This window comes from Lepidochelys olivacea (assembly GCF_965140295.1).
Source record: "Lepidochelys olivacea isolate rLepOli2 genome assembly, chromosome: 1".
NCBI lineage: Eukaryota > Metazoa > Chordata > Testudines > Cheloniidae > Lepidochelys > Lepidochelys olivacea.
This window is the reverse complement of record NC_140411.1, coordinates 336,789,287-336,817,278: the sequence shown is the minus strand read 5'-3', so window position 1 is coordinate 336,817,278 and position 27,992 is coordinate 336,789,287. Positions and strand designations below refer to the sequence as shown.

General features: G+C 41.8%; 1 protein-coding gene across 4 annotated transcripts in view; it reads left to right on the top strand.

Moving 5' to 3' along the window:
* The window catches only part of SEMA3D (semaphorin 3D), a 191,550-nt gene that overhangs the window by 15,900 nt on the left and 147,658 nt on the right, over window positions 1–27,992 (top strand). Inside the window, exon 2 of one of the 4 annotated variants that reach the window (XM_084617316.1) lies at window positions 1,437–1,571. The exons of 2 other annotated variants lie outside the window; for them this stretch is intronic. The gene's annotated coding sequence lies outside the window, so the exon portion shown is untranslated. Of the gene's footprint in view, window positions 1–1,436; window positions 1,572–25,658; window positions 25,676–27,992 lie in introns of those variants that run through there. One more of the 4 variants, XM_084617318.1, reaches the window with a different exon arrangement.

The window sequence follows — 27,992 nt, the reverse complement described above, 5'->3', positions numbered from 1 at the left end:
ACTGCTTAAACCTGCAAAATTAAGGATATGCAGGAAAAAGATGAACCCCCATTCTAAAATCATCCCACTTTAAAGTCTCCCAGTGTTTTCTTGTACGCCTGTGTCCAAAGATAGATAGGAATACAACACCACAACGGTTTACATTTGAAAGGCTGAGTCTGCAGACCCACTGCTCTGTGTCTTTGCTACAGCTCGTAGCATTCCTAAGCAGCAGCAGAACAGCAGAATTAAATTGACAGGACACTGGTCAATTTTCTCGGTGCTATTCAGAATTCTGTGGGCATCAGGGAAACTGGCAAGGATGATGGGAGTGTCATTTGGCTGATGCTTGGGAAAGTTCTGAGCAGTATCCTACGCATTAGAACCTTGACCCTGGAACATGCTGGTGGCCTTTCCCTATCTTTCATGACCCTGTGGCTGGTAGGCTTAGTTTCCTGGATAGTAGGTCTGGAAAATGTCTCAAGCCCTACTCTGTTCAGTAGCTCCACTATAACGATCACTTGTAATAAATGCTTTGTTGAGTGAGGAAATAAAGCTTGTTCACTATTATTACAAAATGTACCATAAATGGTATTCACGCAACTGACTGAAAAATGGTACTAATCAAAATTGTCTTAATTTGCTTGGACACCACTGGTAAACTCGCATTTGGCATACAATCTCTTCTGTCCTCCACTCCCCGATTCATTGTCTCGGGCTATTCCACACATACTAGCTACTGTGGCACAAGGACTTTTTCTTCTGCTTTGCCTGGAACAGCCCACCCACACCTCTTTGCTGCACCAGTTCCCCAGCTTGTTTCAAGCCACAGTGTAAAACAGATCTTTCCCCCTTGCAAACCCTTCTCAGTTTCCCTCTCCCACTGTTTTTACGATTTAGCTCTCCTTTGTGGTTATAAGTAAATCAGCAGCCACAGTTTTGCTGTACCCAGCTAACTCCAAATAATGGTCCAGATGAAAACTGAAAACACCAGCTGCATCCCTAAGGGTGCGTCCAAATTAGTCCCCATATTTCAACACTCTTGCAACATGAGTGCTAAGCTGCTAGCATTGAGAGCGCTCAGGCGCAGACAAGTCTCAGCTCTAGGCAGACTTTCGAGACGGGGTAAAAGCCCCTGAGTCCTGTCTGTCTGCATTAGCACTTACACCGTAGCTGTCACTGGTGCAGATGCACTCACTGCTGCTGATCACTGATGAAATATTGGGAGTAATTCTTCTAGCGCAGACATGTCCTAGGAGGCTAAATTGTTGTCTTTATCCAAGTGTATCATACTCTCTTTTTTACTGCTAAGAAGAAAAGCTGCAGTACATGTAATGAAAACAGATTTTTTTTAAAGTAAAAGCATTAAGATAAATCCTACTAAAGAGATTTTAAAAGAGCATTTTGGACCCATTTTGGAAATGAAGCTCAGTTCATTGTAATTGTTTGTCTCCTAGTCTAGAATTCACACGATACAAAGGAGACAAGATAAATGCCTCAATCTCCATGTAAAGGAGTGTATTCCTCTTCATTGAATGGCACAGAGAACCAGCATGTGAAGCCAGCATAACTGGGGCACAGTGACACTAAGTGTGAGTAGGACTGTCATCCTCACTATAAATGCCTGCGGGAGTACTATGGCCTTTTGTAATATCTAGTGAGGGATTCCACAAGGTCTTGTAGTGGGCACTGTATTATACCCATTGTCTATTATGTTAATTGGCACATCTGAAGCATGGAAAAAAATCCTTTTGACCTATGCTATCTCTCTCTTTATATTCATCCTTCATGCTGTGTATGTGTGTCTAAATGAGAGACGGCTTGTTCATGAGGAGGCAGAGGGGACTGGAAAAGAGCATTAATGGATAGAGGATTTAATGTACGTCAGCTGCAGGGACAGTTTATATATAGGCATTTGGGCCATGATCCTGCAGTGAGCCCTAGGTCCACATGAATACCTTATTCTGATACTGAATCAGATGGACCATTGGTCTGATCTACTAGGTCAGCTCCTGTGTTCTTTGCATTGCCTTGGACAAGTGCTGTTTTCTGGCTGTGAACACTGCTTATTCAGCAAAACTCATTTTTTGCTATAGGTTTTTTCCCCTCATTCAAAAAAAATGGTGGAAGGCAATGCAAGCCAGTGGATAGGTCACTGGACGGGGACTTGGGAAACATTAATCCGCTGCATGTCCCTGGACAAGTCACTTTTTCCAAGGAAGATGGTGGATTCTCCATCTCTTGATGTTTTGAAACCAAGGGTGGGTGCCGTTCTGGAAAATATGCTTTACCCAGCACAAGTTATTTGGCTCTATACAGGGATAACTGGGTAAAATTGAAATTCTATGGTCTATTTTACACAGGAGGTCAGATCAGATGATCTGTTGGGCCCTTGAAACTATGAATTTAAAATGTGCAAAACCTTTTACAGTCATTTAAAAAACACCTTGCTTACAAATGCACTTTAATCCAACTGAATATTAAAAAAAAAATGGAACAGTGCATGTAGTTTTTGAAAAAAAAATATAGATCGGCTTTGGTGATGGTTCTAGGAAGGGATGGAATTGTTTTTGGTTAAAATCAAGATTTCTGGCTCAGTAAAGGAAAATAGCAAATGTGTAGTGCAAAAGATACAATGTTGCTTCATATTTCTCACAGAGCTTGATAGTGCAAGCCTGTCATTGTTTCACACGGGTGATAATTTTGTCTCAAGGACAGCTCAGTTCTTTGCTTTTCCTGCTGCACCGTATGTAAAGTGTGCAGGCTGCAGCCCAGTAACAGGATTTGAGCTGGGACTAATGCAGCCTAATTTATAAAATGTTTCCAGCTTATCGGTCATTACTTGCATCGAATTCTGCCCTTGGATGCTCATGTATGGCTCCTACTGAAGTCACTGGGAGCCTTGGGGGCACACATCCGAGGGCACTCCACAATTACTCTAAGAAGTAGGAAAACTGCTGATATGGAAGCCTGCTGTGAACCAATAGGTCTATGGCTTTATATATAATGTGTTTGTATGATATATATATTATATATATATATACGGTCCATTCATACATTGTGGTATAAAATGTTTTAGAAGAAAGTTACGTTATAGGTGTGATACAGCGCTCACTGAAGTAAAGAGAATATTTCTATTGACTTTAATGGGTATTGGATCAGTCCCTATTTTTAATTTGTATTACAGAAGTATCTAAAAGCTCCCACTGAGACCAGGGTTTCATTGTATTAGGACGATATTTTGGGGCATCTTAGTCCCAGAAGATAAAACCTGCCCTTCTCGTGGAGCGAGTTGCCTAAGTCTGGGCTGTGCAATCCACAACCGGGAATCCCTCTTCTGGAGTCAGGTGCCTCAGCCGTTTTTGCGAGATTGGCTTAGGCATCTGCCAAGCTCCAAGTACAGAACAGCAGGGGAGAAGGACAAGAACACTCCCTTGTGACCTTTTGTCCCCCTCTGCCTGATGGGAAGGGATTTGAACAGTTGTTACCCACCTTTCAGAGGAGTGCACTCACCACTGTACTATAGATCCATTGTTACGTTCGCTGGCCCAATTATTTAATACAAAATGGAACAGCTTCAATGTAAGATATTGAGAGTGACCCATATCAGAAGAGTCCAAAGGTCAGGGCACTCAGCTGTGAGGGGGATCAGGGTTGGGGCGTGGGAGGAGGTCAGGCTCCAGGTTACAGTTACCTCAAGCAGCTCCTGGAAGCAGTGGCATGTCCCCCCCTCCCCGGCTCCTACACAGAGGCGTGGCCAGGCAGCTCCCATTGGCTGCAGTTCCCGGCCAATGGGAGCTGCAGAGGTGGTGCTTGGGGTGGGGCCAGCATGTGGAGCCCACTGGCTGCCCCTACATGTAGGATCCGGCAGGGGGACATGCTGCTGCTTCCGGGAGCCGCGAGGAGCCACAGCACGGAACGGGGTAAGCCCTGGACCCTGCTACCCAGCGAAGCTTGAGGGCCAGATTAAAACGTCTGAAGGGCAGAATGCAGCCCCCGGGCCATAGTTTGCCCACCCCTGCTATAGGCAGACAAGTAGGAGCCTAAGGAATTTTTGCAGTGAAACCTTAGGTGCCTAAGCTCACTTGGCACCTATCGGATTAGGTGGCAGCTGAGCAGGGTTTTTGTGGATCACAGTAGCACCTAAATCCCATTGGGTATCCTGCCTTTGCCTCTCTGTGCCTCAGTTTCCCATCTGTAAAATGGACATAATTGCACTTAACTTACCATACATGGGTATTGTGAGGATAAATACTATGGAAGATTGTGAGGTTCCCAAATACTATGGTAATGGGAGTGTAGTAGTGTGAGACTCACCCCTGCGGCACCTCCTGCTGGTCATCCAGGGAATTAGCATTCCAGCCTCCAGAGCTCCCTCTGCAGGCCAGTACCCCGGACCCCAGTACCCCCTTTTACACTGGGGTGCTGCCACCTGCAGTACCCCACACAGATCTGGGTCTCTCCTCCCCAGGGAACCCCCAACCCTCTACCCCCACCTCAGTCTATGGTCATCACCTGGCCCCTGTTCCCTGGGGCCAACTGCAGTGTAAGCTCCACTCATCATAGGCAAGGGGGGTTGGACCTGCTGCCTCTGCCTGCCCCTTGCATCCCCAGTACCCTTTTTGGCCTTCCCCCAGCCCTGCTTCACCTTAGGTACACTCCCCAGCAGCCAGGCCCCTCTCGTGTGTGTGTCCAGCTCCTGGCATCACTGGCTTTTATAGGGCCAACTGGGTCTGTTTGGGGTGTGGTCACAGCTGAGGCTGCCTCCCAATCAGCCCAGCTTTTCCCCTGCCCCAGCCCTCTCCCAGGGCTGTTTTAAGCCCTTTCAGGCAGGAGCGGGTGATCCCACCACTATAGAGAGACATATAATTATCTTAAACAGATAAAAGGCAGAGTAACTAAGAATAGTGGGATGAAATTAAGAAAGGGATGATTTAGACTGAATATATGACAAAATCTGCCTGACAGATTTGTTCTCCTGTGGAATAGTCTCCCATGGGAAGTGGTGGAAACTTCATCACCTGGGGTTTTTGAAACTAAACTGGCCAAGAACAGCAGTTATTTTATTAGGGAACATCTTGAACTGGCAGGAAAGTTTAATTAGATGATAGGTCATTTCCATTGCTAGCTTCTCTAATACAGTCATTATATACCTATATATTGTAAGAATTTTTTTGCGTGGGAAGAAAGTAGAAGAAACAACTATTGTAGCCATTAAGGTCCAGATCCTCATAGGTATTTAGGCACCTTAGTCCCTCTGATTTTAGTGAAAGTTAGGAGCCTAAATACCTTTGAGGATTGGGGCCTACGTGTTTAAATGGGAAGTGAGGTCTTCTGAATATTTGGCCCTAATTGCTTTGATAAGATTGGTAATTGCTCTATAAAATTATCTGATGGTCAAATTGGAAACCAATACTTGCCCATAGGTGGCAGCTCCCTACATGGCAATTGGTAGGCCAACTGAAACACTCTACTCAGTTATGGGCAACATGCATTAAAAAAAAAGACAAGGGAAAAAACTGAACTGTTCAGAGGAGAGCTTTGAAAATGCTTGGAGCTCCCAACATGGCTGCTGGGAGGTCCATGTGCAGAGCAGCGGTAGGATGGGGCCCTTTGAAGCAAGGTTTAGCAATTACGATACAGGAGACAGAGTGGAATAACCCACCAGAGGCCCTTCTACTCCACATGAGTCCAGGATTCTACATTTCAAAGGGAGATGGGTTTTATTGGCCCATCCAGCTAAAGACATAGGTGTGACTCAGTCACTAATTTCTCACTTGTTATACTCTACACTGCTGGACAACACCCTCTCTTCCTGTCCCATTTACTGTTCTGGTCTGTAGCCTTTGAAGTAATGGCCTGCTTTAATGTTTTGTCTCTAGTATCATGGTAGCTACCACCCTTACCTCTATGGAGCTCATCCCCACACAGCTGGCTCTGCATCCCTCCCAGCATTTTGAGCTCACTCACTTCACTGGCTCTGCACACATAGAGGGAATCCCTTCACTGCTCAGTCCCCCATCCCCCTTTTCCTTCAACTGGCTGTGCTCCTAGCCAAGAGGCAGTGGAGAACCAGGACTCCATCGATATAGAGACACAGGGATTTAATTTCTGAGTTCAGAGAAATGGTGGAAACACCTTTTTGAAAAATGTTTAGGTTTGTTTTTTTTTTAAGGAGAGATCACATTCCTCATCTCTCTATACCAACTGCCATGGCACTAAGTCACCATCGTGCAACCCTTATTCATCTTATCCACACAGCACAGCAGACCAGTGACAGCAATCATAGATGTGAGGTAACTCTCAGCATTACTGTCAAGGGGAAGAGGGATCCACACTTATACACACAGTAGTATAGGGAGGCTATCCTTGAGTTGAGATGTCCTGTTGGTACCATCCATTTAGACAATTCCTAAATGGGGCTTGATATCAGTGAGCTAAATGGATGACACACATTTGGTGTTTTACAAAATATTTCCGTGGACTATGATTTTTCCGTGGTTTGGTTGCCACTGCTGCAGGAAGACATTTTTTAGTCCCTCCTCTTGACTGTAAGGCAAGTGATAGCTCATGAAAATGAGAGAGTTTTTTCCCATCCATTAGCATTCTTCTCCTCCCACTGTCTTCTGTCACCAGTTTTGCTCCCTTCCTTCTAGGGGATGTCCAAGCTGGTGTGCAAGTTTCAGGCAGGGTTAACCATGCCCAGCTAACGCATTTTTAAACCCTTTATTGTCTTTGTCCACCCCAGGTGCTAAGTGATGTTTAAAAACCTGTTAATTAAAATCTGTCAGTGCACTCAGTTTGAAGGTTATCTTCACAACCATGAAGGCTGGGAACATAATTTTTTTTATTTATTAAAGCTGAAGCACCAGTCCCAGAAATTGCTCCACTCTGGATTATCCCTGCAACTCTCACGGAGCCCCATTGATCTCAGTGGCGCCCTGTGCTGGCTTAGTGGCACGGCTTGCATGGCACAGGTTGCAGAATCAGTGTCTTCGTTTCTGCAAAAATGACTGATGCCAGCCACATAAATATGTCAAGTGGGCTGGATCTGGAGTGGGGTGTCTGATATCGCAGTTGTAAAGCAACTTTACTATGTCCTAGTGCATTGCAGAAAACATCAAAAACCACAGTGTATACCCCAACATTCTGTGAATATTTGTACAATGTGTTTTTAATGCTGTACAATTCCAAAGTATTGTGCTGTTGTTATTAACTGTTACTGAGAGACATTAAACATGTGCCATCAGATTAGTTTTAAGCTCTGTAGTGTCAGAATACAAAGATGCATTGAATTCAGATGTGGGAAATATGTTTTTAAGAGACCTGGTTAGGAAGAGAGTCATAAATAACATACCCCAAGTGGTCTCGTAAAAGTAATTTGGATACTGCTTTATTATTTGTAGTGTCCTGAAGCCCAAACTAGGATCAGGCCCCCATTCTGCTTGGAGCTGTATAAACATAGAAGGCAGTCCTACCTCTGAGAGTTTACAACCCAAGGGCCAGTTATGCAAACACAGTGAGGTCCAGGTTTCCTAGGCACTACGGTAACACAAATAATGAATAATAAGTCAATGCAAAGCTACTCATGTACCTGTGTTTTCAGGATCAGGCTCTGTCCAGGGACAGAACATGACAGGTGGAGAGGGCAAAGGGAAGACAAGGATTATAGTAATAGGAACACAAAATTGAATATACTGTATATAGCTAGACAGCTGGTGTGCTGTGTCTGCAGCTTATTACACTATTCATAACACCATTCATAACCATCTCACCTTTGCTCCACCGACTGTTTTTATCCACCTGGAGTCTTTTCTCATATTTTTAAATTGTAATCTCTTAGAGGCACCGACTGTCTTGTTACATCTGTGTACAGGGCCTAGCACAATGGGGCCCTGATCCTTGTTTGGGGCCTCAAGGCACTGCCCCAATACAAATCATATATGACCAGTGTAACATCCATATAGTTCTTGAGGCCCACGCTCTGTTTTAACAGTAAACTATACTGTTGTCAGATGTCTGGTTCATGCAATTGCCAGCTCTTAGAGATAGAAACCTAAGACAACGTAAGAATTCTGTGTGTGTGAGCAATCTGTATTTACTGCACAGGTGAGTGACAAGTGTGGGCAGAATGTGTCTTATGTGATGATGACCAGGCTTTGTCGGGTTTGTTTTGGAGGTTTTTCCAAGAGCAAAAAGTTCATAAATATATAAAATGAAGTAATACCTCTGAACAACTGAAAAGCATTTGCCATGTCTGTGCAACTATTACACTGGAGTTTGCAGCAGCTTCCTTTCTATCTATACAGCATTGATTGTTCATGCAGCTCCAGTATGCTCAGATTAAATAATACAATTTATCTCTGTGACACGCACACACATTCTGAGGCGTGGAGGGGCAGTGCACAACAGAAAAGATGATGCTGATGATGATCACTTGTGTTACAATAGTGCCTAGAGACCCCATCCAACATCAAGGCCCCGTTGCACAGACACAGAGTATACAGAGTGAGAGACAGAATCTTCTCTGAAAAGTTTTCATTCTAAATAGACAACAGGCCTAGGTGGGAGAAGGAAGCATTATTATCCGCATGTTACAGATAGGGAACCAAGGCACAGAGATTAGGTGACTTGCCCACTTATAGGTCTTTCCTTTTTGTAGATAATTGCTTATATTTTAGCAGATGCACATGATTTGATGAAATGCCGACAGTGTTTTGCATTAGCACTGAGTGAAGTACTCTTGGCAAATTCACAGTTTTGTGGACATTCTTAGTTTAGCAGCAACATTCTTGTACCTCTTTAAACTTAGAGCTTTTGCAGAGCTGGAGCCTCATGTGTCACTTGTGTGTCTTTAATTCTTTTCGCCTCCATTTCCCCAAGGTGCGAGCTATTGGGACTCTTCCAGTTGAATTCCAGAAGGTGAATGGAAAGCAGTGGCTTGGACATCCTCCCACATACAGACTAAGTCCAATACCTTTGACTGGTCTCTCACAGCTGCCACTGTTACAAGTCAGTGAATTTAGGAGAATCTCTTAACTGGCAGTGCATTAACTTCCATGCTTGCCAGGAAGACCATTCAGACAAACAGCTTTACCATGGTTATAGGTTATCTGCAGCATATTTCTCTTTCTCTCCGTAATCTATATAGAAACATTGCACACATTGCCAGTTATAGATGAGGTGAAAGCACAGTTTGCTCCTAAAGAGGAGACCTAAGCTTGGGAGTGACTTTTGTACTGTAGATTGTACACACAAACTGTTGGGTTGTAGAGATGACATTCCCAGCTATTCTACAGGGAGTGCTACTGAACAGTGATTTTATAGTGCTCTAATTTAAGAACGGCAAGTTGCTGTCTCTAGTAGAGTTTTTATCTACAGCACACAATGTAGATTTCAGCTTGCACTAGTCATGGCCAAGGCTATCTAGACTCCAGGGAGCTGCTGCTGAAATGAAATGTAATAGCCTCCGGGGTGCTTTTTATTTCACATCACAAATTACATTAATAAAAAAGAGTTCTTGAACATAAGCAAAGTCTTTCCGTTGACTTCAGCGGGAGCTGGATCATGTCTGTTAGGTTAGAATGAGGTCTTCAAACACAAAGCATGCATCCAGGAAACAAAAATCTCATATTGCGGCTGCATACTGCTGCACCTGTGTGATCCTGTGGAGTCCAACACCAGCTGGGCCCATAGCAGCTGTTTCAGGAAGTGTCTAAATTGGGGGTGAGTGATCTCTTTTCATATGGACTGGGATGGAGAGAGGAAAGCTTTTCTGAGCTCGTGTAACTCTCCTCCTGCCTTTGCTCTGGCTTGTACATGGCCATGGCCTGTATAGTTTTTTTTCAAAAAAACAAACCTAAGGTTTTAATATGTAAGAAGAAGATACTAGTCTCCTCCCTGGATGTCAGTTGTGCTCCATTGTCTTAACTCTGTTGTTGTCCTAGGGGTTGATTTTCAGAGATACTGAACCCCAGGAGCGCCAATTGACTTCAGCTGGAGTTGTAGCTGCTTAGGCCTGCTAAATTCATGCCCCATGTTTTGCCTTGGATTCCCTGGTTTCAAAATCCTGGGTAAGCAGGAAGCTGGACAAATGGCCTCAGTTATGCAATAGTCCAAAGAGCTTGTGTGGTAGGGTCCTTGGTGGGCTGGGTGTCCTAGTGGTTAGTGTTCACTCAGCTGGTGGAGGGTAGTAGGGGAGCCTCAGCTCACCCACTCTACCGGGCTCCAACCCAGGACCCTAGGAGGGTCAGCAGCACAGAACCCTGAGGAGAGTTGTGGACACTCTGTGTTACTGTCCCTGGGTTGCTTCTTAACTCTGCTCTCTCCGTTTCCAGTCCAGGTAAGGAGAAAGAAAATAGAAAAGGGAAACCAAACCGTCAGTCCCAACCGGGCTCAGCACACAGTCCTTTGAGTCTCTGGGAGGCGTTTCTGACTCCTTTTGCAGGCTCCTGCAAAAGGTAGGTCTGCACTCCTCCCCAGTCTCCCTGTTCTGAGCTGGGTCGCTCCCTTTTCAACTCTGTCTCCATTTGGACCATGCCCTGCAGAGTTGGAGGGGCAGGGCTAGCTGGGCCCAGTATAGTCTTTTAACTCCTTCCATCCCAGCGTGGGGTTTGTATATCCCATCACAGCTTGTAGCTGGACCTAAGAAAACAGAGACCTCGGTTTCCCCAGAGACAAAAAATGTCCTTTATAGTAAGGGAAAGAAAAAGATGTTCCTTTCTTTGTTCTGAGGAAGAACTGGAAGAATAGAATAATCCAGCAAGGGCAGAATGAAGTAGGCAGTAGTGATTATCCTCCATTCATATCATAGAGTCATAGAATCAGAGAATATTAGGGTTGGAAGGGACCTCAGGAGGTCATCTAGTCCAACCCCCTGCCCAAAGCAGGACCAATCCCCAACTAGTCATCCCAGCCAGGGCTTTGTCAAGCCTAACCTTAAAAACCTCTAAGGAAGGGTCACTCTCACACACACCAGGAAAAAGGTTTCCCAAAGCAGGAGTGAAACCATGAAATTAAACAGAAACATCCGCAGGGGCTTTGGAGTAGGGGAGAAAAATGAAGCTACAGAAGCTCCCCTCTCATGGTTAGTTAAAACAAAACAAACATACAGATGGCAAAAAGCCTGTTCTCTGACATAAAAAATTCCATGAGACCCTTGTCTTCACGAGCCATGGCAAATTACAAAAAATAAAAAATAAAATACTGCTATCCCAGGGTTAGCTTAATAAAAGAATTAGACCACCCTGTCTCAGGCATCATGTGTCACTTTGGACCTGAAACAGGAGGACTGAAGGTAGCTTTGCCATTAGATAAGTGGGAGCAGGATTGGGTCATAAGCTTGGGGATGTGGCTGGAGCGGCCATGGAGCGATACAGCCTATAAGAATGTTGTCTCCTCTAGTCTGACACATGGAGCTTTTTAGAAACGGGGCCCACGTCAAATAGTGGAATGAGGACTCAGAACGAGTATACAGAAGTAGGTAGAACTCTGGTTTAGAAACACATTGTTTGATTAAGGGTCTGCAGAACGGTATTTGTTTTCATTGTGGCACCTGACAGCTTTGTTTTGTTTAAAGATCTGTCAACAGATCCTTGAAAATAAATGAATTATATGGCAGTAAGAATCAGATGGGGTTTTAGCCTAAGAATCACTTTTTCTAAAACCAGTTTGAGGAAGGACTTGTCTACATGAACAATTAGTTTGCAGCAAGCTGGGGTGTGAATCTAGCCCACACTTGCATGCCCTGTCTTTCTTTTCCAGTTTTCACTTTCACTTTCCTTTGGGCCTGACTCCTCCAACCGTCTGCGTGCTGAAGAGTAACTTCTTCATCAGCAGTTCCACTGTTTACATTGCAGCTACTCTGTGAGAGGCAGTGTGTTTCATTAGATACGGCACTGGACTGGGCCTCAAGAGACTTCATTTCTGTTCCTGAGTCTACCAGTGGCCTGTGCACATCACTTTGTGTTTGTGTTGTCTCTCCCACCCTTTGTTTAGGCTGTAAGCTTTTGGGGGCAGGGACTGACTCTTATTATCTGTTTGTACAATACCTGGCACAGTAGGGCCTTAAACCTAGTAGCACTGAGTGTGAATAAAGGTGTCTAAATCTGGTCCTTATTATTTGTGAGGAACTTGGTGTGTGCTCTTATTGTAATTCTACCACTGGGAAGAAACTAAGGGCATTTTTTTAAACAACACAGAATAATAATTTTGAAACAACCTTAAGAACTTAACTTCAGGACTAGTTATCTTTTTATTTTGTAGCCTTATGTCAGACCCTTAAGATTACAAATATTTCATTTCTTCTTTGGATTGAATATTAAAGGGAACTGGAGAACGTGATTTATGAGGAGAGGCTGAGGGAACTGGGATTATTGAGTCTGGAGAAGAGAAGAGTGAGGGGGGATTTGATAGCTGCTTTCAACTACCTGAAAGGGGGTTCCAAAGAGGATGGATCTAGACTGTTCTCAGTGGTTTTCAGTGGTGGCAGATGACAGAACAAGGAGTAATGGTCTCAAGTTGCAGTGGGGAAAGTTTAGGTTGGATATTAGGAAAAACTTTTTTACTAGGATGGTGGTGAAGCACTTGAATGGGTTAACTAGGGTGGTGGTGGAATCTCCTTCCTTAGAGGTTTTTAAAGTCAGGCTTGACAAAGCCCTGGCTGAGATGATTTAGCTGGGGATTGGTCCTGCTTTGAGTGGAGATTTGGATTAGATGACCTCCTGAGGTCCTTTCCAACCCCGATATTCTCTGATATTCTAACATTTAAGAGACAAAAATTCCACATAAATTAGCCTAGTCTGATCCAGAATTGCCCGTTTTTCTTGATTTTAAACACTTTGCTAGTTGGAGCAGAATATGCCTGCCAGTGTCACTTTCCATTCCTTTTTGGACTATGCCCATAAGGAGGTCTCAGAAATAGTGATTTGCACCTATGCTGTGGGGGTACTTGCTGAAACTTTTTAGTTTAGCAAGTGCATGTTTGTTTTTGTGTGCATTTCCTCCACCTCCAGTAAAGTCTGAACAATCGCTGGGTAAATAACTGTGGCTGGTAACAAATAGAGCTCTATGATGAGAATGAGAAGAGGTGAATCATAACTTCTTCGGGTCTTACCTGGTGAGACTTGAACTCTGCTAAATGGGCCTTATCTGGCAAGGTCAGGATTGTGACAAAGTGTTTATCTGAAAGGGGAATCTGTGACTGAGTCTGATGCTATAATCCACTGAGTGACAATCTGTTGACAGAATTGCGCACTGCTGTTCAGAGTGCTTTCTCTTGTGGCAGAAGTATGCCTCTGATCCTCTTGTGTGATAGCTTCAGTCAGCCTCTTTTGAAAGCTTAGTCTTACTTGACACTGAGCCTCAAATAAGAGGATCCTTGTTGGATAAACTTAACAGTACCGTGAATTTTGGGCCAAAGTTAAAGCAGTTAAATTGATGTGTGTTATAAGGATTCTATATAGTTTTCCCCAAAAGGCATTAATAAATAATAATCACAAACAGATGTAAGCCCAATTCATTATGATGATTATTTTATTTATTTTGTTTACTTTAACATTTTTCTAATGCCTTTCTGTTAGATCATTGTGTATATCTTAAGTTTAGAGAACTAGTTCATGGAGGATGAAAGCATGAAGTTCTGATTTGAAAAGAATGATAAAACAATAACAATGATATCAAGTTCAGTGTTTCACTAGCGTTTAACAATTTGGGAACATTATTCAATGTGCTCATGGAGACTCTCTCGCAATGTCTATTCTGATTTGTTTCCTTTCTGTGTGCTTAGCTAGTGGAAGCTACATGCAGAGCTCCATAGGGAGCGAATACTCTGAATAATGAGAGTAAGGTATGGAACATTCGGCTGGATATCAGGAAAAATATAACTGCTCCCTATAGCTGTGAACTGATCCGGGGTCTTCTCAAAAACCAGTGGCTAAGGTTCGTTTTTATCTGGAACCCAAAGGGCTGTGAGGGGACTTTGAATAACTGCGACCTTAGGAAAAATTAGTAATAGGCTTTCAGCTCTAAAGTGGGGTTTTGCTTTGGTTACCTTTTCAAGGGTATCTTTGCAAAGGAAATGGTTAGAAACTTATTTTTTAGAAATAAATAAATAAAGAAAGAAAGTGGAGAGTCTCCCTTACATTTCTAGTCCTAGCTATTGAGCCTAGTCCCCTTGAAGAAAGCCTTCAGGGATGTATGCTGCTTGCCAACTCTGACTTCTTGATTTCAGCCCACTTTTCTCTCTAGAATAAAAATCCCTGTACAGTATTTACAGATGATCCTCCTGGATCTGGTCTGCACAGTTCTAGCCATCTAATCCTATGTCCTGTCACTGGCACTGGCTTCAGAAGAAGAGGCACGAAACATCACAGTAGGCAGTTGTGTTGTAACATTTGAGAAGACATGGTTCTATTTAGATCCTTCTGTAACACCTAGCACACAAAAAGAGAATGTGCTTAGCTAAGAGGAAGAATTAGGTACAGTTGGGCATTTGACTGGTTTCCAATAGGCTTAGCCTTAGATACTTATGCCTAATTACAAAAAAGACAAGTTACTTAACTGTGTTATTTTAATTAGCAATGGTAGGTTGGCATTCAAATATGAATGTCATTTAACACTGAACAGTTACAAAAGAAAAGAAAAACAGTAACATTTTTACATGCACTTATGTTACGTAGGCAGCAGGCTAACTCTTCAATCTGTTCAATGGTTGTGCATCTTTTCTCTTTGTGTTGTGGGAGGAGGTTTAATGACTACAAGCCCCCCTTTCCTGTCCCCACTCCCTTCTGAATTAATTTCTGTATGTTTGCCTTGTAAGCTCTTCAGGGCAAGGACCATCCCTTTTAACTTGTTAATGTGCCTTGTAAACTGCCATGCACACTGATGGTCTGGAAAACAAATACATATATACCACATACAGACATTGTTCTAGAATATTCCAGCCAATCAAGATGCTCAGTTTTCGAAAAGTTCTTCTTTTCCCCAACAGGTGGCATTAGCATATATTAAAGTGAGTGATCAAGACATTTAAATAGACTTGGTAACAGGTGGAATCAAAATGGTACACCACAGCCTACATCAGGGCATTCATAGTGGAATATTTGACAATATTTGACCATGCTCAAATAATTGGTCAGCAGGTGACCTCTGAGGAGGGGAGTTACATACGCAATGGTTATATTTTTGTTTCTTCAGGTCCAGATTGTGGCAATTTGATCTGTTTTTGTATCTGGCTGTCCTTGGAAGTGTTTGCCTGGGGAGAGAGTGTAGTCAGATCAGATAACACGTTAGCAAATAGAAGCCTTCAGATTCATTTATTACTGTAAAAAGGAATTCTGCTTCCATTCAACTGGATTGGACCAACATGGCCATGAATGATTATTTCTGTCCAAAATGTGGTAGCCAGCCATATTAAGATAACTCAGAATTACAGGCAAGGAAAGTAATTCTGCATTTGTGATATTTGTGTTCTTAAATACACTAATTCTCTAGGACCAGACCCTCGCCTGGCTTCAGTTGGTGTAACTCCATTGAAATCAATGGATCTAACATGATTTATACCAATTGAGGTTCTGGTCCACATAGTTTATTCAGTTACAACAGGGGTTCTCAAACTGTGGGCATGGACCCCCAAATGGGTGACAATCCCACTATCTGGGGTAGAAGCTGAAACCCAAGGGCTTCAGACCTGGGTGGGGAGGCTCAGGTTACAGGCCATCTACCTGGGGCTGAAGCTCTTAGTTTTTGGCCCTTCCCCTCCCCCCCCAGATGGTGGGGCTCAGGCTTTGGTTTTGGCCCTTCCACCCTGGGTGACAGGGCTTGGGCGGGCTCAGGCCTCAGTCCCCCGTCCTGGGGTTGTGTAGTTATTTTTGTTGTCAGAAGAATTTTTGTTGTGCGATGACATTTGAGAACCCCTGAGTTAGAACAACAACAACAACAAAAAAGACTTTCTGAACCATAGTGGTAACAGTCTTGCAATACACTGATATTGGTCAATGTTGAAGACAGTCATAAATCTCTGTTATTTTGGGTAGAAAGCTGGGGAAAAATCACTATGATACAGAGAAACTATCCACCGGAGAAAGAATGAAGGGAGAAAATCAGAATTAATATGGATAGGAATGTATTACAGTGGGGTGGAAAGAGTGACTAATCTATCTGACTGTACACATTTCTAAAGCACAGATCAGCCTGTTTCAGACAAAGTAATTGAACTCCCATGGTAGCATACCCAGAAAGTGCATGCTATAAGATGGTTGTGGGGAATTCAGCAGTGTATTATCACCATTCACATGTAATGCCATTCTGATGGTTTGTGAATTATAACTAAGTATGGGGTCATCCTGAAAAAGATGTAACACTCAGTTTTACAGTAATGGCGTATCGGTTTAATTCCAGGTCAGAGCCATTGGAGCACATTTTAGGTCGGCAAGCCCCACTGCACCCCATGAGAAATGAGTTAAGAACCTCTGTATTATGAACAACTAACGTGCCTCTGAAGCGGCCTGATTGACTTCAATGGGAGCAAAATCAGGCCCTAGGTATGCAGCAGTTTAAAACACATTCCACGTCTCACCCATGCTGTGGGTAAGACACAATATTATGCATGGGCTTAGTGGCTCACAGATCAACATAGAAGTATTGTATTACACAGGCCTCTTACTTGTATTCATACAGATGGGGCTGTGCCCTGCTGACATTGTCAGCGGCAAACCTGTCATTGACTTCACTGATGCATGATTGGTCTCCAAGGTACAGTGTTGTTAAGCAGTCTCACTCTAGCATGTGGTGGCTGATACTTCTTTCAGCCTTTTTTTTTTTATTATTAAACAAGCACATTTTCCTGACAGGTATTTGTTTTGTGCAACAGCTTTGGTGTTTATTCATATGGTGAATAGGCTAATTAATGCACCATCTGAGACAGAATGGCGTTTTCAGGAGAACGTTTAATATAGTTATTTTTAACCCTATTATTATTGCTTGTATTATCATTGTGCCCATCATGGCCCAGTACCCCAGAACAAAAAGATAGTTCCTGCCACAAGGACTTATAGCCAAAGACAAGAGACAACAGATGGATACAGAAAGGCTGACAGGAACACAAGGAAACAATGAGACAATATTGGCCAGAATGATAGGCAAGGGTCTCAGCATACCAGCTCCCCTACCTGCCAAGTTTTTTGTAGGCATAAAGGCAAAGGAGAGTTTTAAGGAGGGATTTGAAAGAGGATATTGTGTTAGTTTTGTGAATATTTAAGGCGCGCTCCTCTGAAGCATGAAGGACTGCGTGGGAGAAAGCATGAAGGTACTTATTTTAAATTTCAGTTATTGGATAAAAGGATGTTTTCTTTTAACCTGCCAAGATCACTGCTACAAAAATTGGGTATATGTCCTCTCTTGTAAGGGGAATTGAGTTAATTGAAATCTCCACTGCAGAAGAGATTATAATACCATTATGTACTCTAGCACTTACATAACGCTTTGTATGTCATGGTGTTGTACAGTACATACTAAAGGTTCAGCCTTGCAAACACACACAACTGAGATCATAGAGACTACTCGTGAGTAAGGTTACTCCTGTGTGTGTGTTTGCAGGATTGGGACCTATAATTATATTATACATATTATTTAGGACAAAATTCTCTGTCTGTGTAACTGATCACAGTTCCACTGCCTTCAGCTGAGTTGTGCTCATTTACACCAGGAAAGAATTTTACCCTATATAACAAAAACATACATTATGATTTTATTGGCTTAGTATGTTGCATACATACCACATGTAAATACCCCAGACTATGACTGTCTTGTTTTACAATAAGAAAAGGAGTACTTGTGGCACCTTAGAGACTAACCAATTTATTTGAGCATTAGCTTTCGTGAGCTACAGCTCACTTCATCGGATGCATACTGTGGAAACTGCAGAAGACATTATATACACAGAGACCATGAAACAATACCTCCTCCCACCCCACTCTCCTGCTAGTAATAGCTTACGTAAAGTGATCATCAAGTTGGGCCATTTCCAGCACAAATCCAGGTTTGTGCTGGAAATGGCCCAACTTGATGATCACTTTAGATAAGCTATTACCAGCAGGAGAATGGGGTGGGAGGAGGTATTGTTTCATGGTCTCTGTGTATATAATGTCTTCTGCAGTTTCCACAGTATGCATCCGATGAAGTGAGCTGTAGCTCATGAAAGCTCATGCTCAAATAAATTGGTTAGTCTCTAAGGTGCCACAAGTACTCCTTTTCTTTTTGAGAATACAGACTAACACGGCTGTTACTCTGAAACTTGTTTTACAATGATCGTTTTCATTATACTGCTTTAATCTTTGGAGATTCCCTGTTCTGGCTTTCCAAGCGAAAAAAGGCAATGTGATAGATGTGTTTCACCTCAGATGAATGTAATCAATTAGCAGATTTCCTCAAATTACTGCCATCATAGAATCTTTAAAAAAAAATAAAAAGGTACATGTTTATTTGAAGGAATTCTGCCAGTTTTTGGAAACAGTGCAGATGCAACTATAATTTGTATTAATAATTTCCAAGGTATTACTATTTTATTTATTGCCTTATTGTTTGTGTTATGCTGAGTTGTTGTCCTGAGGTTACTATATTTGACACAACAGATAAATATGTGGCTGCCATCCCCTAAAGCCCCCTTGAAAACATGTTATATGGTTGCCAGAGTTTGTACCTCCAAATTGGCTCTGTTGTAGCTTATGTATCAATTTAGCATGCCTTTTGTTTTTGAGGACAGTATTCTGTAGTAAGTGCACACAGTGTGATGGATTTGTGTTTAGACACCTCTTCCATCTCTAACTAATCTAAACCATCTTTGAAGTAATCATCCCCATTTCTGCCATGTTCTTAAGCTTTTTTTCACTGAGTTGCTCCACAAAGCCCCCTGACATCTTACGAAATCCAAACCAGCTGTACTGTTCTGAGTTGTCAGCAGACTGATAAATCAAGACTCTCTTAGCTTGGTTAACTGAGTGGAATGTTTCTCTTCATGAGGCACTGTCAACTTAACTAGCAAATACATTCAGTGAGATCTGGGCCAGTCTGATGACTTCTGTAGGAAGTGTGTTCAAGCGGAAGGGAAGGAATGTGTCATCTCTTCTGGTTGGTTTTCGTCTACTTTCAGTTCCAGTGGTTTTGGATGTTCTTAGGGAGTTGTAACCAACCACCTGTGTCCTTCATGGTTGGTTAAAGTAAGCATAGATATTTTGGGCTCATTGTGACTGAGTTGCCCCTTCACTTGAATAGGGCAAGCTGCCAGCAACACGTAAGCAAGCTCTACTTAAACTCAAACTATTTGGATGGCGATATCTCATCATTTGCTTTATGGCCTTGAATCTCCCTTTTTGAAGAAAAGTTATTGAGAAGGTGGAATTGCAGCAGTGTCACCTACACTGAGATTCCATAGATTTCCTTGGTCCTTCTCAGTCTGGTTTGAACTGTTAGTGACAAAATTTGACTAAGAAGGAAATGATGGTTATTAGGTACGGGAAGCACTTAGAGGCATGGGTGGAGGAGATACCTACACTGTATACTGAGGATATATGCCCTGCAAAATAATTCTCAGTCTTCTAATCCACTGTGATCCATTGCTGTTCTTCAATTTTGCAGTAATAAGGGTGTCAATAAAAAAGCCAGAATTTGCCAGCATCTCCTTGCAATGATATCTGAAATATCTGCTTTTTCACATACTTAAGATGGGAAATTGACTATTTGTAATGGTGAGGTCTACAGCAGCCATGGTCTTCAGGGCCTTTCACCAGGAGGCTGTGGTCGTTTCTCCCTAATGTGAACCTCACACCAATCAGGCCTTTGTCACCAGCCTCCAGTACTGGAATGTGCTTTACTCACAGGTATCCTTGAAGTCGAAGTTTAAGCTTTAGCTAGTGCAGACCATAGTCATCAACCTGCTGAACAAGGCATGCTGCTGTGAGTCCATACACTTATAGAATCGTAGAAATTTAGGGCTGGAAGGGACATTGAGAGGTCTTCAAGTCCAACCCCCCTAGGCTGAGGCAAGAGCAAGTATACCTAGACCATCCCTGATAGGTGTTTGTCCAACCTGTTCTTAAAAATGACAGGAATTCCACAACCTCCCTTGGAACCCTATTCCAGTGCTTAACTATCCTTATAATATGAAAGTTTTCATAATATCTAACATAAATCTTCCTGGCTGCAAATTAAGACAATTATTTCTTGTCCTATCTTTAGTGGACATAGAGAACAGTTTATCACCATCCTTTTTATAATAGCCCTTCACATATATGAAGACTGTTATCATGTTGTCCCTCAGTCTTTTTTCCTCAAAACTAAACATGGCCAGCTTTTTTAACATTTCTTCATACCTTAAGTTTTCTAAACCTTTTATAATTTTTGTTGCTCTCCTCTGGATTCTCTCCAGTTTGTTCACATCTTTCTTAAAGCACAGAACTGAACACAGTACTCCAGCTGAGGCCTGACCAGTGCTGTGTAGAGCAGGACAATAACTCTGTGTCTTACATATGACATTCCTGTTAATACACAGAAGGATATTGGACTTTTTGCAACTACATCACATTGTTGGCTCATATTCAGTTTGTGATTCACGGTAATCCCAGATTGTTAACAACAGTGCTACTGCCCATTTTATAGTTGTGCATTTGAATTTTCCTTCCTAAACATAGTGCTTTGTACTTTTCTTTATTTAATTTCATCTTGTTGATTTCAGACTAGTTCTCCTATTTATCAAGGTTGTTTTGAATTCTAATTCTGTCCTCCAAGGGCTAAAAACCCCTCTGAGTGTGGTGTCATCCACAGATTTTATAAGCATTCTCTTCACTTTATTATCCGAGTTTTTAATTAAAATATTGAATAATACTGGACCCAGGACTGACACCTTCAGGATTTCAGTAGGTACACCCTCACAGTATGACAGTGAACCACTGATAACTATTTTTGAGTACAGATTTTCAACCAGTTGTGCACCCATCTTATAGTAATTTCTTCTAAACCATATTTCCTAGTTTGCTTATGAGAATGTCATATGGGACTGTGTCAAAAGTCTTTTAAAAGCCAGGATATATCAGATATACAGGTTCTCCATTATCCTCTAGGCCACTAATCCTGTCAAAGCAGGAAATTAGATTGGTTTGGCATGATTTGTTCTTGACAAATCCATGCCAGCTATTCCCTGTAAATCTATTATCCTTCAGATTCTTACCAACTGATTGTTTAATAATTTGTTCCAGTATTTTTCCAGGTATCGAAATTAGGCTGATTGGTCTATAATTCCCTGCATCCTCTTTGTTTTGCTTTGTAAAAATGGGTACTATGTTTGCCCTTTTCCAGTCTTCTAGAATCTCACCATTCCTCCATGAGTTCTCAAAAGATAATTGCTAATGGTTCTGAGTTTGCTTCAACTATTTCCTTAAGCATGCTATGGTGAATTTCATAAGAACATCAGAATGGCCATACTGGGTCAGACCATTGATCCAACTACCCCAATATCTTGCCTCCTGATAGTGTCCATTGCCAGGTGTTTCAGAGGGAATGAACAGAACAGGGCAATTATTAAGTGATCCATCCCCTGTTGTCCAGTCTGAGCTTCTGAAAATCAGAGACCTAAAGACATCCAGAGCACAGGGTTGTGTTTCTGACTATCTTGGCAAATAGCCATTGATGGACCTATCCTCATTGAACTTACCTAATTCTTTTTTAAACCCAATTATACTTTGGTTTTCCCATGGCAACAAGTCCCACAGGTTGATTATGCATTGTGTGAAGAACTACTTTCTTATGTTTGTTTTAAACTTGCCACCTATTAATTTCATTGGGTGACCTTGGTTCTTGATTTTATACACTTCTGTCATATCCCTCTTTCTGAAGCTCAGCACTCCCAGTCTGTTTAATCTCTTCTCATATGGAAGCTGTTCCATCCCCTAATCATTTTTGTTGCTCCTCTCTCTACTTTTTCCAATTCTAATATATCTTTTTTTGAGATGGGATGACCAAAACTGTGTGCAGTATTCAAGGTTTGGGTGTACCATGGATGTATATAGTATGTATCCCTTTTTTAACTGTTCCAAAAAATTCTGTTATCTTTTTTGATTGCTGATGGACATTGAGCAGATGTTTTCAAGAAACTATTCACACTAATGCCAAGAACTTTCTTGAGTGGCAATAGCTCACTCTGTTTGTATAGTTGGGATTGTGTTTTCCAGTGTGCTCTACTTTGCATTTCATCTGCCATTTTGTTACGCAGTCGCTCTGTTTTGTGAGATCCCTTTGTAACTCTCTGCAGTCCGCTTTGGACTTAACTATCATGAGTAATTTAACGTTGTCTGCAAGCTTTGCCACCTCACTGTTTACCCCTTTTTCCAGATCATTTATGAATATATGGAACAGATTTGATCGCAGTGCAGACCCTTGGGGGACCCTGCTATTTACCTCTCTCCACTGTGAAAACTGACCATTTATTCCTACCCTTTGCTTCCTATTTTTTAACCAGTTACTGATCCAAGAAACGACCTTCCCTCTTATCCTGCTTATTTTGCTTAGGAGACTTTGGTGAGGGACCTTGTCAAAGGCTTTCTGAAAAACCAAGTACACTCTGTCCACTGCATCACCTTTTCCATATGTTTGACTCCCACAAAGAATTCTAATAGATTGGTGAGACGTGATTTTCTTTTACAAAAGCCATGTTGACTCTGCCCCAACACATTGTTTTCATTTATGTGTCTAGTAATTCTGTTCTTTACTATAGTTTCAACCAGTTGTCCTGGTACTGAAGTTAGGCTTTCAGATCTGTAATTGCCAGGATCACCTCTGGAGCCTTTTTTGAAAATTGGCATTATATTCACTATTAGCCAGTCATCTGGTACAGAGTCTAATTTAAGTGATAGGTTACATGCCACAGTTAGTAGTTCTGCAATTTCATATTTGAGTTCCTTCAGAAATCTTGGGTGAATATCATCTTGCTCCTGGTGACTTATTACTGTTTAATTTATCAAGAGTTCCAAAACCTCCTCTGTCAACCCCTGAATCTGGGACAGTTCCTCAGATTTGCCACCTGAAAAGAATGGCTCATGTGTGGGAATCTCCCTCACATCCTCTACAGTGAGAGCTGATGCACATAACTTGTTTAGCTTCTCAACAACGACCCTGTCTTCCTTGAATGCTCCTTGAGTACCTTGATTGTCCATTGATCCCACTGATTGTTTGACAGGGTTTCTGCTTCTATTGTACTTAAGAATATTGTTATTTTTTGTCTTTTGATAATTGTTCTTCAAATTCTTTTTTGGCCTGCCTAATTATTCTTTTACACTTGGCTTGCCAGAGCTTATGCTGCTTTTCCTCATCAGGCCCTTCTGACTTGAATACATCTAAGTTATCTAAATATTCTTTAATCTGTTCTTTCCCTAATTTGACTGGTACAATTTATGTTTTTAGTGAAGGCTGAGGCAAAATAGGTACAAAATACCTCACCTTTCTTGATGTTGTCCATAATTAGTTCTCCCTTCCTGCTAAGAAGAGGACACACACTTTTCTTTATCTTTTTCTTGCTCCTAATGTATTTATAGAATGTCGTCTTATTGCTTCTTATGTCCCTTGCTAGGTGTAACTATTTTATGCCTTAGCTTTTGTCAAGGTTCCTTCCCCACTCTGAACTCTAGGGTACAGATGTGGGGACATGCATGAAAACCTCCTAAGCTTACTTTTACCAGCTTAGGTTAAAACTTCCCCAAGGTACAAACTATTTTACCTTTTGCCCTTGGACTTTCGCTGCCACCACCAAACGTCTAACTGGTATATTACTAGGAAAGAGTCCGTTTGGAAACGTCTTTCCCCCCAAAATCCTCCCAAACATTACACCCCCTTTCCTGGGAAAGGTTTGATAAAAATCCTCACCAATTTGCATAGGTGACCACAGACCCAAACCCTTGGATCTTAAGAACAATGAAAAAGCATTCAATTTCATAAGGAAGAATTTTAATAGAAGAAAAAGTAAAAAGAATCACCTCTGTAAAATCAGGATGGTAAATACCTTATAGGGTAATTAGATTAAAAACATAGAGAATCCCTCTAGGCAAAACCTTAAGTTACAAAAAGGCACAAAAACAGGAATATCCATTCCATTCAGCACAGCTTATTTTCTCAGCCATTTAAAGGAATCAGAATCTAATGCATATCTAGCTAGATTACTTACTAAGTTCTAAGACTCCATTCCTGTTCTGTCCCCGGCAAAAGCATCACACGGACAGACAGAGAGTCTTTGTTTCTCCCTCCCCCCAGCTTTTGAAAGTATCTTGTCTCCTCATTGGTCATTTTGGTCAGGTGCCAGCGAGGTAATCCTAGTTTCGTAACCCTTTACAGGTGAAAGGGTTTTTCCTCTGGCCAGGAGGGATTTTGAAGGTGTTTACCCTTCCCTTTATATTTATGACAGCCTTTCTCATTATGCTCAAGTCAGACATTGGCTTCCTGTTTGCTTCCTTGTGCCATTTAAGGGTCTGTGATTAAATGAAAGTGTTGAATGGTCAGGGTTTCTGAGACCTCTCACTGTATTTCCCACTGCAACAGTTAAGATTGATGTCATCCCTTGGGTTGAACTTTCTGTGACCAGTGTCATGGATTTCTCAATCAAGACATCCTTTGGAGATATGGCAGCTCCCAAGACTAATGACAGGGTGCAATTCAAAACACATGTTTATGTGCTCAATGTTTGTTGTTGTTGTTGTTGTTGCAATATAATTTTTTACATTTATTTTTTATTCCAAACAAGATAATTGTGATTAATATTTCTGTAAGGAAGAACGATGCTTCTTTAGTGCTGTCATTATGGGTAGCTTTGTAAGTGATGTTTTCAGATTTGTCACTATCCATTTAAGTTCCAATAGTAATAGACATTCTTTAGATCATTATTATTATCATGATAATCATGAAGTTTAAGAGATTAAATTAAACAAATAGGGCCACTGGGTTTCCAAAACAATACAGCATTATAGTTCTGAGCCATCTCATTTTGAATATTTTTTTAGCCACACAAATAAGAAGGTTTCAGAGTAGCAGCCGTGTTAGTCTGTATTCGCAAAAAGAAAAGGAGTACTTGTGGCACCTTAGAGACTAAAAAAATTATTTGAGCATAAGCTTTCGTGAGCTACAGCTTATGCTCAAATAAATTTGTTAGTCTCTAAGGTGCCACAAGTACTCCTTTTCTTTTTACAAATAAGAAGGTGCCTTGTTGAAATAGCTGTAGTTCTGAAATGTAATATCAATACTTTTTGATTGTTCATTTGTTATAATGCTAATGGATTTTAAAATTAAACCTCTTAAAATAAAATTTCTCAGTATGAATATTTAACAATTAAAGTGCAAGAACACCTGTTAAGGGGGCATACAAGACCTTCATGACCCCTGCTGGAGCACTGTGATCCTACCACACCCCACCCCAGGAAATGAGCACCGAAGGTGGGTCCTCCAGGCCTGCCTAGAGAGGCTGCATGGAAGCAGCCAATCAGAGTCCAGCAGGCTCTGATAAAAGGAGCTACAGGGCCTTAGCAGCTCAGTTCCTTGCTGAGAGTAGAGTGTCATGGAAGGGGATCCTGTCTGGCTAAACACGCTTGAGGGATAACCAGAGTTTGGTTCTGACTGCATTTCCCTTAAAGTGGGAGAGATAGGACTGGAGAAATTTAACCCTGAGGTAAGGGGTGAAGATAAAGGGGCCGGGTGGGAATAGGCCTGGGGAAGTAGCAGCAATGAATTGAAGGGAGCTGTATGTGTCTGGTGTTTGTAAGTCCATGGGTTGGAACATGCAGTGGGTGAGCCTGGGTTCTCTCACCAGCTACTAGTGAAGTGGTGTAAACCCTGAGAAGAGAGCAAGGTTTGTTTGGAAGCTCAAGCAAATGGCTGAATTTAAAGGGCTCAGAGCTGGGGCTGAAGACCTTGGTGAGGGCAGATAGTGTTTTTGAACTCTCTGCTACCCAGTGTGAAGTAGGTGAAGGACTGATCTGAAGAAGACCTGCCAAGCAAGGCTGATACTTAGTTGGATAGTGGGGCAGGACTGCAGGAACAGGGTTCCTGTGCTTTTGACCTCACACACACTGCATGTATGAGATTATGTTGCATGGAGGTTGCCATTTTATACAGAAACATGCTGGGGGGGATCCTGCCTGTGGGTTGGGGTCACACTGGGGTGGGCGATAGGGGCAGAATACCTGCACTTGCAAAAGCAGGGCTACATGTCTGTTGATAACCTACAGGGGGTGCTAGGAGCAGGGAAAGGCTTACTGTATTGCTTGCAGCAGCAGGAGGCCATAGTGCCCAAGAGGTGTGTCCCCCATTACACCACCACATATATTATCTTGTCTACAGCTGACAATTTCATATTCTCTTCGATCCCAAAGAGAACAGCCAGTTTCAATAATCTCTTCTTGACGTTTTTCTTAATATTCCAGTGCCTAGAAGTAAATTGCCTGTATTCAAGCTATTCAGTGGCCAGAACTAGCATGACAATACAGTACTTGATTCTGAATTCATCGGCTCTCTCAGTTGGTTTTATTTTGGTCTGTTTTCAAATTAACAATCTAAGAGGCAATAACATTCACAAAGAGTACAAAACACATAATTCAGTAGGTATAACACTTGCAAATTATCACTGAGCATCAAAAGAATTAATTTGTGTGTTTCCTATTGGACTGTCTTTTTTTTCTTGCCTCACAGAGGTTTATCTTCCTGTGGGAATGTAAGTGATACCAAAGGCAGCAGGTTTTGAAAGCAGCTGCAGATAATAGTGGTGGAGAAGTATTTGAAGGAATTTTGATATTTCAGCTCTGCTTTGACACCAAAAATGTCTCGAGAAATCTGGTGTTCTGCCAATGAAAATACAGGTGACCATTGATTGGTGATTGTTACTTGAAAGCACTGTCTATGTGTCCATGTTCTAATAGTTTATAGTAAGTTTTATGAACATAATTAGCTGGAACGCAGCTGTTGTAAATCACCATAGCTCAATCTAGCCCAAGTAGACTATTGTGGATCAAAATACATATGTGACCTCTTTAACAGTTGTAAAACACCATATCTAGTGTTAGCCACATTGTTATGGGGAAGGGAATGAGACGGACAGAAAAGGAGATACACTCATCTCATACAATACCATGTAATTAGCAGCACAATTTATTATTTCCACACTTGAAAGCTACTGTAAAAGGATTGCAATTCTGCTCCTACTGGAGTCAATGGCAAAACTCCCTTTCTCATTAATGGATATGAGAAGTATACAAGCTTTTCTATGTGTATGTTAAACATGTACTAGAATAAAAATGTATTAAAGTGCAGTAGTTGTAGAGCCTCAGAGCTCGGACACCTCATTGTGAGACTGACTCAGCAAGGTGCTGAGCACCTATTTTAATCCACCAACTGCCTTCTGCTTTCACAGATTTCATTAGGAGTTGATGGCAGACAGCAGCACATTGATAGGGCCGTTAAGTGTCTACAGCAGCAATAACAATGTGCTATATAAAAAATGAAATACAAGCGTGGGTGTTCCCTGAAAAGTGACTGACTATGGCCTTCTGAGTTTTCATTTTCATTGTAACTCATTGATTTCCATACTGAATTTATTTGGTTTAGAAATCTAATAGGTGCTTGCTCTAACACCCAATCCCATAGGCGCACCCTGGATTCTTGCAGTGAAGGTGGGTTCTTTTCACACAATGAAAATTCTGCAGGTCGATTACATTTTTTTTGCAACCTCACTGTGTTCAGATTATGACCTGAGTGATACCTTTGCAAACTCCTAGTGTAGGGGTTTCATCAGCTAGATTTCAGTTTCAAGTTACTACAAAACGTCATTGTACCAATCTCATCTTGATACATGAGGCAGGGGAATGGGAAAAGCTTCGGCTGCTTTGGATTGTTTGATGTTGTGTATCTCCTATGTAATTGTGTTTTTAAGTAGCATGATGTGCCCTTTGGAGGAATTTCTTTAGGACCAAAACCAAGTGTTTACATTTTTA